At 44.2% G+C, this 17,891-nt stretch overlaps 1 long non-coding RNA gene across 2 annotated transcripts in view; it reads left to right on the top strand.

Moving 5' to 3' along the window:
• Positions 1-914: 914 nt before the first annotated feature.
• LOC138610717 (uncharacterized) overlaps positions 915-17,891 on the top strand; it is a 39,474-nt gene continuing 22,497 nt past the window's right edge. The window contains exons 1-2 of one of the 2 annotated variants that reach the window (XR_011309584.1): positions 915-991; positions 16,653-16,748. This is a non-coding gene — a long non-coding RNA (uncharacterized lncRNA). Of the gene's footprint in view, positions 992-3,138; positions 3,485-16,652; positions 16,749-17,891 lie in introns of those variants that run through there. The other variant, XR_011309583.1, reaches the window with a different exon arrangement.

The raw sequence follows: 17,891 nt of genomic DNA, 5'->3' as shown, positions 1-17,891 counted from the left end.
TAAAATGATCGTCTTTTTTTTAAACCACGTCTCCTCACCAGTTTGGAATCAGTTGTTTATCTGTGGCTCGAGCACGCGGCCTGATGGCTCTATTAAAACAACACGCTGTTCCATTCAGTGCAACCAGGTCGTTTCATTAACACAAACAGCGAACCCGAAGTCCATAAATGACGTGATTCAAATAGCCTAAAGATCACCCAGCAGCGGTCCTCTCTCCTCCCCAACCTTCATTAAACGCATGTGTATGGGTCAAGCACCGGAAATAGAAACACTGAAGTAATAAGAAATAAAGTAAAGACCTCGTGTGATTTACACTGCTAATTTTGAACGTCCGTCTTTCCCAGAAAGAAATGATGTTAACGAATGATTCGGTTTTAAGGGGAAGGCAACACTCACCAATCGAAAGAATAAGAGGTTACACAAGTTCTGCTAAATCATCTACAAACACACACACACCTTTCCAAACCCCCTCCCTGTAAAAATCTGCTCTCACGTCGACCTGGCATTAAAAACAATACATAAAAACACAAACGCAGCCTCATTTGGAGAATAATGCTTTGATTTTGTCTACAGCAAAAGCGTGAAACACACACGAGCCCTGTGAGGGTAAACGAAGGTGTGTGTGTGTGTCCTTCAGATTTTGGGAGGTGATGATGAAAACGCAGGTAATCAGAGGATGATGAATGAACTCTTCAATGTCCTATTTCCGTAACATCATATATAGGAAAAATGTTGCTCTTTATAGTAAGTAGCCCAGCATAGGTGGGGAAACGGACTCCTGTGGCTTTGAATGTGTTTACGTGAGCCAGCCTGACCACTAGTGTTGAGCCACGAGCAGATTGAGAGCAGGGTTCAATGACGAGGGGAGTAGCCTATAGGGACTGCATCAGCTCAGGCTGGTGGCAGAAAGTTTGTCCTTCCGGAAAACGTCCCAACAACTTGGTGGAAACAAGCGCGCAGCAGGAGCAGCACCGGATTGTGTTAATTGGAGGTGAGTTAAAACGTTTGATTTAGGGCACGCGCTCTCTAAGAAAACAGAGGTGGAGGTGCAATAAGTGCAATTTGTTAAATAAAAAAAAAGACGTAATAGAGATGCTTAAATTGGAATGATTTCTTTTTATATTATGCGATTATTCTTGATATATATCTCTAAAGCGCACTGCACTTGCTTCCGCGCGCTCGTCCCTGGCACCACTGTGCGCGTGCACGGACACCGAGGAGACAGCCAGAGCAATTGCAGCCTAAATGTCAGCGCTGCGTCACTGGCTTTCTTACAAACTGGGCAGGAGACTTTTTTTGGTTATTAGTTTGTGCACAGCCTGCCCGTGTTCTCCTCTTGCTCTGAGCTCCATGTTAAAGTCTCGCCTGCTCAGATTTACCTCTGCATCTCCTCCATTGTTTGCCCAGCACAGAGCTCTTTGTTCATGCATGCCGGATTTGAGTATTCAAAGGCTTCCGCCGATTTACATCTTTCAGAATCAAGAAAATTCCAGTTAATAAGATTGAAGTGAAGCCGATTTAATGTATCTGCTGTTAATATCACATTAGGCTACAATTTGAATATGAATACTGACATTTTACGCATTAAATGTAATCGCTATAAAAGGCTAAACAAGCGCTTTACATCTGCTGTAACGCAAAAGACTACAAATAAACACTGAGCTAGAAGTATGTAATGCAAATCGATCCACTGAATATGCATCAATATTGAAAATAATACGCACACCACAGCCAACGGCGTCCGAGAACAGAGAATGGCGGAGCGGCTCGTCTCATTACGCATGGGCGGCTTTCCACGCAGGAGCCTCGGTTCCCCTTCTCTTCATGTCTCCGCTCCGTCCCGGTCACATTAACGAAGCCTCTTGGAAAAAACAAACAATGCTGTGTCGGCTTTCAAAACGGCAATCAAACACCCAAGACCCGGCTGGGGGGGAATTACTCCGACTGCAGCAGGGCGGACTATGTAGTAAGCGGGATTTGCATATTTGGATGCGCTAATTGCCTTGATGTATTTAAATATGGCTGCACGTAGCTGATATGCTTGTCTACGTCATTGAACGTGCCCTCGCTGTTAAACTAAAACGTGAATCCGGTTGAATCTAATGGATACGCCTGCAATTAGGCAGAGAAGGGGGGAGTAATATAACAAATGGTTGATTTGCGTTTGCTGTTCTTGCAGTCACATGATGGTTTTCCAACGTTTACAATAATAACATTATGAAAAAAGAAAAATATATACAGTATATCTCTTTTTTGTATTGGTGAAATGATAACAGGGCAGGTGTAACCTGACGCGTTTGCGCCAGAGGTGGGGAGAAGTGGTTTTCTTGCAGAGTAAAGAGCTCCAACTCGCTTTTCAGAAAAAGTCAAGCATCATAATTTATTCACAAAAACAAAAAAAAAGTGTGTCATCACCAAGAGAATGAGCTGAAGACACAGGATTACTGGTACAGGCTACAGACAAGTAGGTCAGCTCATTCCAACTTTTTCTGTGTGATAGATTTCCCTTGTTTTTCTCTCTCTTTGCTGCGTGAGTGTGTGTGTGTCCACTTTGGGAGGGGGCACGCGCGCTTCTGTGCGAGTCTTATCAGATCACCTCTTATTAGGCTTCTGGGAGCAAGGTGAATTCACAGGTCCAGCACAGGCCCCGAACTGTACACACAGATCCAATCAAACCTTTGGAGTGAACTTTAAAGTGCTGTATTTTCCCCTTCCTTTGTATGATAGGCCTCATTCCAGACTTAGTTTGGGAATTGCATGTAGCAAATCATTCCCCCCTCTGTCTGAAAAACCGGTAAATGCGTTCCGTTTGTCAAAGCGCGTTAGCGAATACGCCTGCAGCAAATTCATTACCACCCAACTGCGAGGCTCACTTCGTAACCTGGTCAGGGGAACCGGAGGGAGAGGTCCACGCCAAAAGCGCGAACAATGCTGCCTCAGTTCGTGCGTGCAACAAAAGAACCGAGGGAACTTGTTTGAATTTCAGAGCACGTCCTCTCCTCACACAGAAGGATGGACTTTACATCCCCTCCTAGCCCCCACCACTCCTCCTCCTCCCCATCATCATCATCATCACCCCCTCCCTCCCTCCTCATCCCACCCCACCACCACCAACAGGGAGAAAAAAAAACTTGCACACTCTGAGAGCTCAACTGTGCATGCACTTTTCTATTTGGTGCTTGTAGACGTTATGGGAAAGTTGTCTCTCTCCCTCTCCCCATCCCTTCCTGCTTCTTCTTCTCCTCTTCGGCTATCATGTGCTGGGGATATGCTCGTGCTTTGCACAGAGCAGCTGAAGCACGCCTAATGCAGGCTACCGAGTGTTAGCGGCAGTTTTAAAGTGATGCCCCCCCACCAAATAATACGGCTGGGATCTTTGAGGGGAACGTATACCACATGACGGTACACACGGACCCAACCGCTCTTCTTCTCCTGCTTGGGACGCTTTCCGGCCGGCTGCAGTGATTTGACTCACCGTTAGGAAGTAAGTGCAACTTTTGTGCCTGTATAATAAGCTGCGTAGAGAAAATCTGGTGCGTAAAGGCTTCCCATGTGCGCAAAAGTTAAATACAAGGCTATTGGTAAAAAACAGAAATTAAACGTAGATGTTTTGTGAAGAGGTGCAAAGGACTGATGATTCGAAGAGAGATTCTGCGTATTTAGACGGAAATCTGAAGTTTGGGAGCGTGATTGTTTCCTCACACACTCTGAAATGAAGGCGCACTGATTAGACTTTTTTGGCACCTTTTAGACGCACTCAAACTGTCCGGTAACTTAGTAAAGGCTGCCTCACGTTTGTGCTTTGTATTATTAATGATAACTTTAATATTGGGCACTTCATGACAGGTTTCTTTTGTTGAATTCTGCCTTTTGCAAATTACTCCAATTCTATTCGCCAGTGTGTATATATAAAGCAGCAGACGCGTCTCTGGCTATCTGCTTCTTTTCCTCTCGCTTTTTTAAAAATACAACATCTCGTTAAAACTGGTAATGTGTGAAATAATCATTATTACCAGGCCCATTTCAATACCAGTTAAGACACTGTCTGTTGCTGTTGGGCTGGATACAGTGTGAGAACTGGGAGTTATGTGCCGATGTGTTCGAGAAATGACAAAATGGGAAGGCACATTTACGCACAGAAACACACCTCACTAAAAATAACTGCAACTATTTTTTAAATGGAAATTATTTGCTAAAACAAAAGTTAAAAGTTCGCTTAACATTGGTTCAATAACGTCTCACACACACACACACACACACACACACACACACACACACACACACACACACACACACACACACACACACACACAAAGCTTCATTGTTTTGTTTATCCATGTTTTTACGCACGAAAGCCTCATTTGCTCAAACAACTTATAACACGAATACAATTACGCCCTTTGGATATTTTTCGACTCATCAATACTGTGTCGTTAACCTTTACGGAAATACAGCTTATTATAATTTCAAGAGGATCAGCAGGTTGTGAGTTTAAAAACTGGTGTGCAGTGATTAAAGCCTGGCCTCTGTGTGGGAGGCCCGTTCTGAAGCCTCCTTTACCCTAATGAGGTGCGCTTTATAATGCTGATCGCACTGATATCAAGTTGGCCTTGCAGTTTACTCTTCATCGCGTCCTCATCAGGGGGACACAATGACTGTGGATGAGGGGAAATTGGCGATGCAGGGCGAGAAATGGAGAGACGAACAATGTATGCGTAAAAGGAGATTCTTTTGGTAGATTCTTTATACAGGTGACATTTGGGCATATTCAGGCTGCTAGCTTGTGTCATACGCATAATATGGAATATGTTATTTAATGTATGACTGGATTTAGAAAGATGAACGCTGTGGCTAAACATTTAAAAGGTACAAAGTAAGGAAGCAATCCCTTATTGAAATGCACAGGCCTCGTGACTCATATTCGCTCATTAAGACACCTCTGCTTTGCCCCGCCCACAAACCAAACGAGAGTAAACTTGAGAGTCAGATGCAAAACTACAGCAAGTGAATGGGACACCTGAAGAGAGAGAGAGAAAAAAAAGCAGATGATGCCATTGAAAATAATACGGTGTTACTTCATCACCATGATATTTCACTTGAATTCACACACATGAATCAAGTTGCCTGCAATAAGAGCTGAACCCCCCCCCCCCCCCCTTTAATTGGAGTGCTATATGGTCCAAACAGAATCAAAGTTGTGCACGCGGTGCCATGAAGTGACTCGGTACCCTGCAGCTTCATGCTCCTGCGCATGATCCATCACATGTTCCGCTGCCTGTTATTGTTGACTCAGTTCCAAAGATCCCATACATTGACCCGTTTGTGCCGAGCTATCCGTTAACTATACTTTCTCGTGTATCGGCGGGGGAAAGTGAGCAGGTTAGCACGCGTGCACGATGCAGAAGCGCTGGGGCTTTATTCCGCTGCGAGGCGACTTCTTCACCCAGCCTGTACCCGAATAGCATTGTAGTCTACCCTTCGGATGCGACGATGACAAAAACACACGAGGCTAGAAAGGATTTCGACGCAAAACCGAGAACGTGAGAGCGATTTAACTCCTGTACGGGTGCCTTGTGTATGAGGAAAGAGGCGATAAGCGAGTGGGTAGCGTGTTGTTGCGAATAGAAAATATCGCCTTGATTGGACAGACAGAAGACGCTCCAGGATGCTCCCTTCGTTCAGTTGTTTGATATATTTTTTTTAAATTGGCTTAATCTTTACGCATCTCCCATTAAAAGCAGCTGAATCGCTCTCTTTCTGTTTAAGAAAAAAAAACATATGGTTTCCCTGTCATCCATTTTCATCCCTGTGTGAGAGAGAAAGCAGGCACACTGCTCGATGCAAGGCGGACTTATTCCAGCGCGCGCTGTGTAATGGATGGATGGAGATTGTGCATGGAAAGGAGGGTGCATTTGCGTTTTTTTTTCATGACATCACCGCAGTAACATTGTCGTGGTCCGAGGCCTTTGACCTCACCGGGGTTGGTCCATATTTTGGCCACCCCCAGCCCCCCTATCGTTTGGGGATGGCCCTTATTCCCCCCCCTACACTCTTTTCAGACCGAGCGACCATGCAACCTGCAGAACGGACCCTTTGGCTCAGAGTCACCGGCTCCTGGATGTGAAAGGACAACCTGACACTCTTTGGGCAAAAAAACAAGCTTCTGTCTTTATAATCCGACACATTTGCGTCCTAATTCCCTGTGCCGTTATTGCACTTTCCACAGGAAACCGGATTTCCCCCCTTCTCCGCCGTGTTTCTTCTCCGCCGGCCTCACAGGATATCTATTGCTGCTGCCACAACGACTTAATAGAGGCGAAAGAGCCTTTTGTGGGATTGGAGCTATTTGCATTGCAAATTAGGGCCCCTGTGCAAGGATGACTGCACCTTACCCGCGATTTTCAAGGCCTGCTTCAACTCAGTAATATTGGTTAATGTCAAGTGACTGTGACATTAACATTGGGATAATATATCATTTTTTTTCCAAGATTTGCCGCCTTTTTACACCGTGTGTGTGTGTGACAGTCCGGGCTGTGCAATAGTGGGAATATAAGGAATATAATGCACAATGTGACTTGAAAAGGGATGCTGATGACTTTTGCTTAATATATTTGAGTTCTGAGAGGTGGAAACTTGGAGCCCACGAAGAGGAAATGAACATGTGGATTATTGCTGAAGATGGGAAGTGGGTTGTTATCTTTGGTTATCTAGCTGTATGAGTGTTCTGCTCGTCATAAAGCTAGATAACCGAAAGTAAAAACTACTTCCAGACTCGTCGAGGACTTGTGGAGGACTCGTGCTCTATTTCCCCTCCCATGGACCACAGAATGCGAGAGCTATTCATAACACTGACTTTATTTTGAAATTATTTTGAATTCATTTTATTTTGATATTCTCATCAGGAGGGAACTTTAATTGTGCACTTCCGTTAATTTAATTAAGAACTTTTTCAGAGGACATGATGCATATTATTGTTGTACAGTCAACTATATTTAAATGTTAATGCACACACACACACACACACACACACACACACACACACTGAACTTCCCTTCAGGGCAGGTATTGCACGTTAATATTTATAGCCTATTTGATCCTCTAACATGAGCTATGATTTTACTTTTTATTTCATCTGAATGAAATTTAAGCTTATCTTGAGAATTTAATAGAGTCACATGGTGACATTTAGAGATTCTGTAAAATCCCACGTGCACCTACACGCTTTTTTTTTTTTAAATTTCAGCATGATCGAGTCCGGCCAGGAAACGGCGCTGGCATCCCAAACAGTAATAATTAGGACGTATAGTGAACTGACAAAAATGGAGAGAGAGAGAGGGAGAGAGAGAGGTGGGGGAGTGTGGGGTTAGGAGCAGGAGGGAGGTGACAGAAGAGGGAGGGAGGGAGGGAGTGAGTGAGGGGATTGGGGAGACGTGGGGGGGTCGGGCCTGCTTAATTGATTCCGTTAACCGCAGTGCAGGAGATGTGAACGACTGGACGATCCCATTCCCACGCTCGGTGGGGCAAGTGGCAATGCCATGCCCCGGCCCAATATGACAGACAGCGCCGTGAGGGCCTGGAGGGGCTGGGAGGAGGGGAGGGGATGGGGGCCGACAGGGGTCATGAAAAGACGTCAAGTGCACCAGACTCATCTGCATCCCCAAAGAAAGAGGCGACGTTTCCCAGCCCCAGCCGACGCGGCGCTCCTAAACTTGGAGTAGTAACGGTCCTGAATGCGTAATGTCTCGCCAATTGTACTGATAATGAGGACTTTGGGTCATTATCTTAAAACTATGCGGGGTTTATGAATTTGAAAGGGATGTGCTGCAACTCTGTAATCCTGCATGGCCCCTCTCGAGCGCGCGGATCCAGCCGTTTTCACTTCTCGTGAGAATTAATAAGAGCGCAGATAATGTTGCACAAAGATGTCTGGGGCGTTTGAATAGGTGACATCAGGGTGCATTGTTTGTGTCTGAACTTGGCCATGAACGAGAGCGATGTGAGATTAAAATTGCTGCAAGAAAATGTTATAGAAGCAACATAAATATGTGAGAGAAAAAAGTGGTTTAAATTACAAACCCAACATTTGAATAGATTTTTAGGAAATATGGCCACTCTCTGATATCAAAAAATATTGTATAAAATATATATTTTTACATTTTTTTACTAAAGCTTAAAGCTGCATGGGTTTTATTTTGCAATAAATAAGTAATGCAATTTTTTCCAACCCATACACACAGCTTGAGGAGGCTGTTATGCACTGGATGACTGCTGGCTCTGTCAGATGACAGACTGTTTCCGGCTCAGGCCACGTGTTTAAAACACGCCTGCTCGCTGAGAATACATTTTATCTTCAATCACGCACCCTCGGTGAAAGTGTGTACTTCTTTAAAATTTCAGGTATCTGATTAAGTCAAGTCCAGCATGCACTCACAAATCTGTGAATCTGGCTATTTTGCAACAGAGGATTATTGGAGTGCAGAGTTAAGCAGAGCCACAGAGGCTGAATTCAACACCGCCTCTGCTGAAAAGGTCCCTTGCCGACTTTCTCACACCGTCAGACAAAACTAGTGTCTCTTGTTCCCGACCCCTGTCAAAGACGGCACACAATACCAGGTCGTTTACCCGAAAGAAAATTTGAGAACACAATTTGGGCTGAGCAGCGCTGAATAAAACAAGTCTTATTGTGCTCGGTTAAGTCGATTGAAATCGTCCTCAAGCTTTATGAAAGGGGACACTGTTTCCAAGTCTGGGGGCCACACTTAATGTCAGCCCAGAGAAGAAGAAAAAAACTCTCTAAACCAAGCCACCAGCTTATATCAGCCAGTAAATTTGCAACAACACCGCATCCAGATTGCTTCTCGAACCTTTACATAATGTGTTTCTATTTTTCTTATAGCAGAATGTTTTCCCGTTGTTCTATATTTAAGCTTGTGTTTATTCTGTTTTAGAGGTTAAGAGGCTTACAGCCAGTATTCAGTAGATTCACTATGGCTTGAATCATCCCTCCACAATACTTACCTGAAGGTCCATCCTTCAAAGCATCACATAACAAAGCACCTTAGTCCTCGCAGTGAACAGGAAATGCAATGCAACTGTGAGCTGCACTGTACTGAGCATCATCGCTGCAAATCACACTTGCATGCATCTCCCCCTCTCAGCCTCTGGAAGTGTTCCTGGGCTGCATGTGGGGGGGGAGATGCAGAGTGCGTTGGCAGCGGTTTGCATGCAGGTCTTTGCTACCTGTCTCCGGAGATTAAGTTAATCTCGGCAATTTGCTTCACATTAGTGCTTTTTATGAGCACTGAAAACCCCTGCTGGTTTAAGTCCCTAAAAATAATGAAGCGTCTCTATTTGTGACGATGACGTGGCCTCTAAACTGGAATTTACAGCTAACCTGATGGTGTAAAGGTGCATTTCTTTTTCTCTCTGTGTCTGTAAATGAGGCTGGATTGTGTCTTGTAGTGTTTGAGCCGGCCCAAACTATGCTTTTATATTATTTGTAACGTCCACGCTATACACGTAGCATGTTGCAGGGAGAAAAAAAAGCTGGTCCATTCATTCCACCGTGCCAAATTTCCATATATTCATAAAAACAGGCGTGTGATTTGACTATAGAGATGGGTGGTGACAGTCCCTTCTACTTCTCCTTAGTAAATGAGGGAGCTACGCGCCTGCTTGGCTGTGCCCTCCTTCCACGCTCACACGTATACTGTGCCGCAGCCATTGTTGTCACGTGATTTGTTGAGTAACAAAAAACCATGGCGACCATGGAACGGTGTTTTCATATTCATTGGACGGGCAATCAGCATATTTTACGTGAGCGTGAGCGGGGTTTTTTTTTATGTGCTTCCTCTGGGCCTGTATGGCAGGTGCAGGAGCAGGTTTATAATATGTATGTGCCATGGGTAATTTCTGCGCTAGACAAAAGGCGTGAATATAGTCGTCATACGGGTGCTATTTGTTATTATATGTAATACATGTCTGGATTTTTTGCTCCTCATTGCGGCCTTTTCCCAGATCAGATTTGCAATAACAGTGGCTGGATGTATGCTTCTTTTTCAGTTGAGAAAGTTGTCATATTCAGAGCTAGCGTGAAGCATCATCAGCAGCGTTAGCCAAAGCTATTTTATTGAGCCGAAAAGCAGAGCCTTTTTTCATCCTCCTTAATGGGCGAGAAGCTCCATGTGCATCTCTGCATGTACGTCTGCGTTTGCATGCATGTTTTGTCTCAGCGATTAACTGACCGAGGCGTCTCGGCTAGCTAGTGAGGCCACTACATCATGTTGATGAAAAGGGGGAACAATAGCTGTGTCTCAGTCAACAACGTCTGTCTGTCTGGCTTGGGCCATGTTGTCTCTCTCTTCCCGTGTGTGTGTGCGTCTCCTGGACATGAACTTGAACTTGAGACAGGCAGCCAGACACCATCTGTGCACCAGGGGTAATGAATTCAGTGCATTCATGGCTGTGGAGCAAGCCGGGCCACCGCCACCCATTGATGAGCAGATGACCCCTATAGTCTGAGTTAGCTCTTCATCACTAATAGAATTCAACAATACCAGCTGGTAGGAGCAGGGGAGTTTATTTTGGAGGAGCAATAAGAACAGTGGTGTGTGCAGGTTACATGCATGTATGACTGTCAGAGCTTGAGCATGTCTCCCTGCATGTCCTCCTTCCTGTTTATCTTCATCTCTCCATATAGCGTATGCAAATTAATCGACATGGCCCCTTCCTCTTCCCGTACACTGGCCCTTTCCCTATTAAACCACTGGCCTGCTTTTTTAACGACACAGCCATGCTGAATTTACTGCCTTGATAATTGAAAGGGCCGGTTCAGTGTTCCCCTCTGATAAAAGGTAGTAAGTGAATGAGGCATAAACCTTAAACAAGCCGGGCACAATGTGAATTCCTGCAGGCCCTCCTTCTCCTCCTCCTCCTCCTCCTCCCTCTCTTCCTCCAGCTCAAGCTTCTGTCACAATCACAAGCACACACACACACACACGCATGCGCACACACAATAAGGCTTTTCCCTCTGGTTGGTGTCGCCACGGCAACCGTAGGTGAGATCACCGTGCGCATGGCAGCATCAGCCCCTGCCAATGCAGGACAGATTCCTGCTTTCTGTGCGTGTGTGTGTGTGTGTGTGTGTTTGTGCATGTGTGTGTGGGGCTATACGCGAGAAACTAGAGTGCCACCCACTCCCTTTCTCAACGTACACACACATTACGCTATTTAAATGTTTCCTGTCAGGTCGCCGCATGCATTGGTTAATTGTTTTAGTTCAAGTTTCTCTAGTTTTAGCCATGAATTCATTAGGCTGTGAGACTTTGAGGTTTATATATAAGGCTAAGATCGTACGTCCGTCTCTTACACACATACCGACACACAAGCACGCAAAAGGTGTCACTGGCTCCCTTAATGGTGTCATTGGCGATTAGCAGGGATCCGATCGACCTCCCTCCATAACAGACCAGCAAGCCATAACTTGCCAATAATCCACTGAGGAATGTCATGGTTGGGCCCTTTTTAATGACATCATGCATGGCCACTTGAGCGTCTTGTGGGGAGCAGCGGGCATGCTGTGCTCTGCCACGCTGTACGGCCCTCCCCTTCAGCGTACTGCGTGGATACGCACGGCCGACATGTTAGACAGGCACCTTGCTCTCTTACGCGTTGTCAACGATCTGTTAATATGCAAGATAATGTGTTTGAAGTTGTTGTGTGTGCGGGGTTTGTTTGTCGTGGTGCGGCTTGGTGGGATTGTTTGGCTCTTACAGTATTAAATGGATCTCTATGACGTACATAAAATGTGTACAGACAAACTTTTACAGTTAAACTACAAAGTGCCTACAACTAAAAATGAGTCCCAGAAAAAATGAAACAGACTAATTTTATCAACAACTGCAAATCTGCGCTTGTGTTTATTCCCTTAATTGTCCATTTAGCTGAGATTTGCAACATTTAAGGGTAAAGTATGTGAAGACAAAATTTGGTTGACCCAATTATGATACGAATTTGCATTTAAATAAATCTAATATAGTCCCCAGGATGCTCACAAGCAACTCTCTAGATTTCTCTCCTTTCTTGCACCGACCATTAAACCTGATCCCTGGTTAAAAATACATAAATAAATCAAATACGAAGGCAAAAATAATTTTAAGAAGAAGAACTTGCAATTTCAGTCTTAAAAAACATAAATAATAATAATCTATAATATAGATAACATGGTGGTAACTGTTTAAAACAAGCAGTCAGTGCTGTGTGAGCTCATACTCGAGTCATTTGATGATGCTGTCATACAAATCAACCTGAACGCACAACATGATGAAAATGCCACATGATACACTTTGTATTTATAATAACACTAACAACTAGTCGAATACACTCTCAGCTGTGTAAGTGCATCATTAGATATCCATACAGTGGCAGCAGCAGTGCACAATAAGCCTGTGTGTATAAATGCTATTTTAGCACTTCATGTCTAAAGCTGCTGCAGCCTGTCCTGTAGCATCTCTGTGCTCCACTGGCTTTTGATTATGCAAATACTATGCACTATAAATAAATTAGTATAATTGCATCTGAAATATGCTTTGAATCCTCCTCGAAGATGAAAGGGTGTAAATAATATATCTCGTGTCACTGCATTATTCATCCTCTATTAATTACAAACATCGGGGCGCTCGAGCCATATGCTTTACTCTACCTTTAAGTGGTCTGTGAGGTGTGTTTTTTTAACATACAGTGCACTGGATGTACTTTTTTTCTGAGTGATAACACTATTTGTGTGTCTCTTAATTTGCCATCAGTATATCCCCTCACACGATCAGCATATTGCAGGTTTTAAACCTGAAATAGTTTTATTTTTGTTGTTGTTAAAAGATAATTCCAACGAGCTCTGACATATGTTAAACGGAACACGCCGTGTTCATTGTCTGCGCATCCAGATTCGTCCGTTTTCATATTATGCATAAGCACGCCTGTATTATGGATCACTGCATAAAAGGGGAGGGGCTTCAGGCTGCATTAAGTAAGCATAAATACTGTAGACATGCGGCCACTACAATTAAAATATGCCCGTCTTTGCGCGCTTTGTAAAGCATATGGTACTGAGGCCTCGGTGCAATTTGAATACGGGGAACCATTTGAAAAATATATGCTGTTCGGCAATTAAATTATATGGGCTCTCGGACTGGAGAGCCAGTACCAGCGCTTATAGAATAGTGAGCAGTAGTTGCTACGCTCGCATTAGCATCTGGCCCTTTTATGTAAATTTGATGAGAAAGGACTCATGCATATACGCCAGGGCTGGGGTGTACTCGCCTAATATCCTTATTAGAGAGGGGTGAATTAAATATTTATTAGGGGGGCTAAGGGTTAGGAAGGGGGGCCTGTCCTGTGTTGTCGTGAGGACCCGAGGTGGAAGAAGGGGGAAAGGGAGGAGGAGGTTCTCTACGAGTGTCTCTCTCTGCCTCAAGGTGCCACCATCTTAAGGCGTTTGGCAGTAGTGAGAGTGTGAGGAGGGTAGACCTAAAATGTCCGCTGGCATAGACACGCGCACGCATACACATTAACGCATACAAATTTGTGCGCGGGTATATGGACAGGAACACAGAGCTGTGAGAGTCAATTATTCAATTACTGTCGTCGGCTGCTGTGCATGCTGAGCATTTCATTTCCATGTATTAATTCCCTCGATTACTGTCATCTACGAGATCGGCCTGTGCTTGGCTCTCTGTTGCACGCCGTTTATTGGGCACGGGTGCTAATAGTAGCACCACAGTCATTAGAACTTATTTATTTATAATTTAAGAATGTCAATTAAGTATTTCTATTTATTTTAAGCCCAAGAAACCGTGTGTAGGCCGGCTGTCATTGAGCTCGGTTTGGCTACATTATAAAGGAACACACAGCATCTCTAAATATATCAAGTTACATATATTTATGTGTCTATTTGTGGTGATTAATTGTCAATTTAAAGTTGCAGTCTGCTTTTGTGAGAGGAAACCTATCTTTTTAAATGTAAAAAAAAAAAAACACCCGACAACACAAATGCCACAAAGCAGAGAGAGGAAGTCGGTAACAGTATTTCCAGCGTATGTAAATCAGCGCTTTACTGTTCCCTCCCTCATTTTCCATCTCCTTCTCTCTTCCTCACTCTCACTGTCACATACACACACCGTAGCTGACCTCCCCTATCTGTTAATTATCATAAATGTGCTTAGTGAGGCGGCACACTCACACACACACACACTAACACACACACACACATTTACAGCACACAAACACACATTGTTCAGTGAGATACAGACGCAGCATTAGCATTCCTTTCATCCTGAAGTGCTCCTGAGGCAGAGCATGAAGAAGAATGTGCAGGAAATTATTCAAGATGAATTATAACACACATCATCCCTATTTTGGGGGGGGCATTGACGCACACACACACACGCACACACTTACGGTTCAGTTTAGGAAGGTGTGCTATCAGAGGTATTTGACTATTATTGCAGTTTGAGTTTTGGTTTATATTTGTCGTTAACGTGCACATTTGTTTCTGTCCATACATGCGTATTTCTGTGTGTCAGTGCAGCGTGTTGTTTATAGGCAGATATATCTATATGAGCTGCGTGTCCTTACATAGTCAGCGCGTTGTCCCTTTTTTACATGCATACAATATCAGCTGTTTCCCTCCCCTGTATCCCCGTTTCCTCTGATGAGTGGTACGCCCCGGCGTGCTGCCAAAGAAGTGCGAATAATTAAGCGTGTGCGTGTTTGAGTCTGGCGTTGGCTAATGGATTGTTACCGGGAGGAAATGAGACAGGCAGCATGGGGGAGCTAGGTGGCAAAGCAGACCTCGACTTTGGATAATGAAACACTGGGAGCCACCGGGGTGGAGAGTAGACACACCTCTCGTGGAAGGAAATGCTTTTGTTCTATGACTGGTTCTTCTTGTCATATAAGCAGGTGCAATCGGTGAGGAGTCGCACGATGTGAGGGAGGCACAGCTCGGTATCACTCCAAGATATATGTAGTGTTTCCTGTTTGAAATATCTTACACTGTGTTTAAAATCAGAGCGAGTTACTAAAACATAATGTGTGTTTTTCCGCTCTACGAAATCCTTCTCTGTGTGAATAACTCCTGTGTGTGTTTTTTACACGATTTACATTATATTCATCATCACCTGCTTCAACACAGGGGTTGATTCTTGGCACCGCCGTCGCCAGTGTAACCCCCCCACCCCCCCAACACTTCCACCCACCCTACACACACATGTAGGCTAGAAGCAGAACAGTGGTGAGGAGAAGGAAGGGGGGGTTGGGGAGGGGAGGGAGATAGAGGAGCAGGAGGGAGATGGGATGAGACAAGCCACACAAGCCGCAAAGGGAACGGGGCTGAAGGTGGAGGGTGGGGGGGGGAGCTGTATGGTTACCCTAAACCCTGCCGTAGGGCTCGACACGCACACACACACACTGGTTTGCCACACAACCGCAAAACACACTCAGAACTGTGTTGAACACTGCAACGAGTGTTTGAGAATATGACCTGTGTAAAGAGATCCTAACTGTTTGCATCGCTTCTTCTTATAGCGACTAAAGGGTTCATTGAATTTAAATGTTTTTTTTCAGGATATTTTATTTTAATGCATTTTTTTGAAGGCTGTATAAAATCTAAATAAAACAGAGAACTAAATCATAAGACTTCTGTGTGCTCTGTGTTATTAAATCCTGCCATGTAAAAAGCCTTACAGTAGGGCTCTCAGTGCGAGCGAGTGGCTATGCGTGTGTGTGAGTGTGAGGCACGCTTTGACATGGAGCTCTAATAAAATGTGGCATCTGTCAGTTTGATATTGACATGCCAGAAGAGCCTCACGATCACTCGGGAACACAGCAGGAAAGAGACGTAGGAGACAGGAGCTGTACAGTGTAACACTTTGTATTCCTGCTTACTGTTAAAAAATATATCAACGCATAAACGAGAGACTTTGAAAAAATAAAATAGAAAGCACTCAAGTTCATCGGCATGTTCCCGTGCAAGGTCAGCAAACAGGTCTCAGGCTAACTAAAGACAATCTATAATAGTTGCCTTTGACCTCTAATGGACTTGTCCTTTAGCCTTGACATTTGACCTTTGACCTCACTCTAGCGAGAGGAGGCACAAGTCAAGGGTGGCTGGGTTCAACAACACGGGCCTTGAAGACTTTACTGCCTAGACCAAATTACCAGTTTAATATGAGGTATTTAAATGAAGCGACTTTAGACTCTCTAGTTAACATTTAAAGAAGGTTTCATATAAAATTTGAAGTGTAACACAAAGCACCTCCCATGACCTTCAAATGATCTGTAAACCAGCCGCTCATGTGCCATATAAAAGGCCCCAAGTTTGACGTTTGTATTTGTGGCAAAGTGTAAAGGTTGAGACGACATTTGCACAAAGTTATTGCCAATTTGAATCCTTAGCTCCGTAAATGCTACCTCTGTTTCCTTCCTCTGCCACAGATAGAAGTGTGTGTTTGCTCTCCCCTCCTTTCTTTTTTTTAGTGGAAACATGTTAATTGTGATTTGCTCAGGAAGAGTTATTCAACATGTAAAGGTTACCTCTTGATACACGTATTCACTCCTTCCTTGTGTGTGTGTGCGTGTGTCTTTCTTTGCTGCAGTGATGGGGAGTGGGAGCTGTGGAGGACTGCAGGCAGCAGGGAGCAGAGGTCAACACGAGATCTTTGGGATTTTGCTCTCAAATGGACCCACATGAGGTGAGCTTGGGTTGATGACTGAAATGCATGTGTGTTTATGTGTGTATAGAGAAGTAGCCTATATTGTATACATGTATAGGCATGTGCAATACCATGGAAACATTTGGTTTTTGTGTATTTGCTTGCAACAATTTGTAGAAACAACTTATGTTATATTTTTCAGATTCACAAACCACTTACAGATGATTTTCATATTTATCTGACAGAAATTACAACAAATTATTGATCATTTTGTCAAAAACAGCTAAATTTCTTTGTTGGCAGTGAGTGTTTTTCTCCTCTGTGTCTATCTCTGCTGTTGTGCGAGTGTGTGTCCGTGTGTGTCTGTTTGCCTGCAGCAAAGTTAGCCCCTGTGTGTGTGTGTGTGTGTGTGTGTTGGATAAAGGCATAGATGTTAGTAGTGGTCCAGAGGACACAGTAAACAGAATAACAGCGGTTTGAAGGGAGCTCAGGCGATGTGATCGTGGGCAATATCAAATCCCATGACCCATTCTTTGCCCTGTGGTCCAAACCAAAGACAAGAAGCACAGGGGAAACAGAGGTTACTGTTCACTGTTCATCATCACAGCAACACAACAAAACACACACACTAACAGTAGCTACGACCAGGAAGTGATTTTTTAAATTTCCACTAGCTGTTGAGTCCTCGCAGTAACACTAATTGGGCTCGGCCGTGGCATTGTTTGCATTGCGTGCGGAACATCTTGCTCCATCAATTAGACCTTCGGCCATTATTAAATGTGACATTTTGTGTTATTGAAGACGGACAAACATTTTAATGAGCTGGGCTTGCTTTCAGGACAAGGAAATATGTATTATATCAGCTGGCAGCAGCCGCTGGTCACGATCTGTGCTTTCTGTATTTCAACTTTGACCCCAATTTCCCTATGAGTAGATGACCTCTAATGGGCTTAAGTGTCAGGATATCAGTGCACTTGGTTCCTATGCCATGCTTTTGCCTTTGATGATATGGAACCATACCAACCAGTGGTTAATACACAAAAAGTCAACTAAATACATGTACCTGAGTGACTCTACGTGTTCCCCCAGTCAAAAGTTTCTTTCTTGCAGATGCTAAGACAGGAAAAAAATAAGTGGCTGAAGAGTTGAGGTGGTATGTCAGCGCCCATGGGCCTCAGTGCG

This window comes from Semicossyphus pulcher, unplaced genomic scaffold (assembly GCF_022749685.1).
Source record: "Semicossyphus pulcher isolate SPU_LCO1_2020_fin unplaced genomic scaffold, fSemPul1.0.p SCAF_6, whole genome shotgun sequence".
NCBI lineage: Eukaryota > Metazoa > Chordata > Actinopteri > Labriformes > Labridae > Semicossyphus > Semicossyphus pulcher.
The sequence above is the reverse complement of the archived record's forward strand: the minus strand, read 5'-3'. Positions and strand labels throughout refer to the sequence as shown.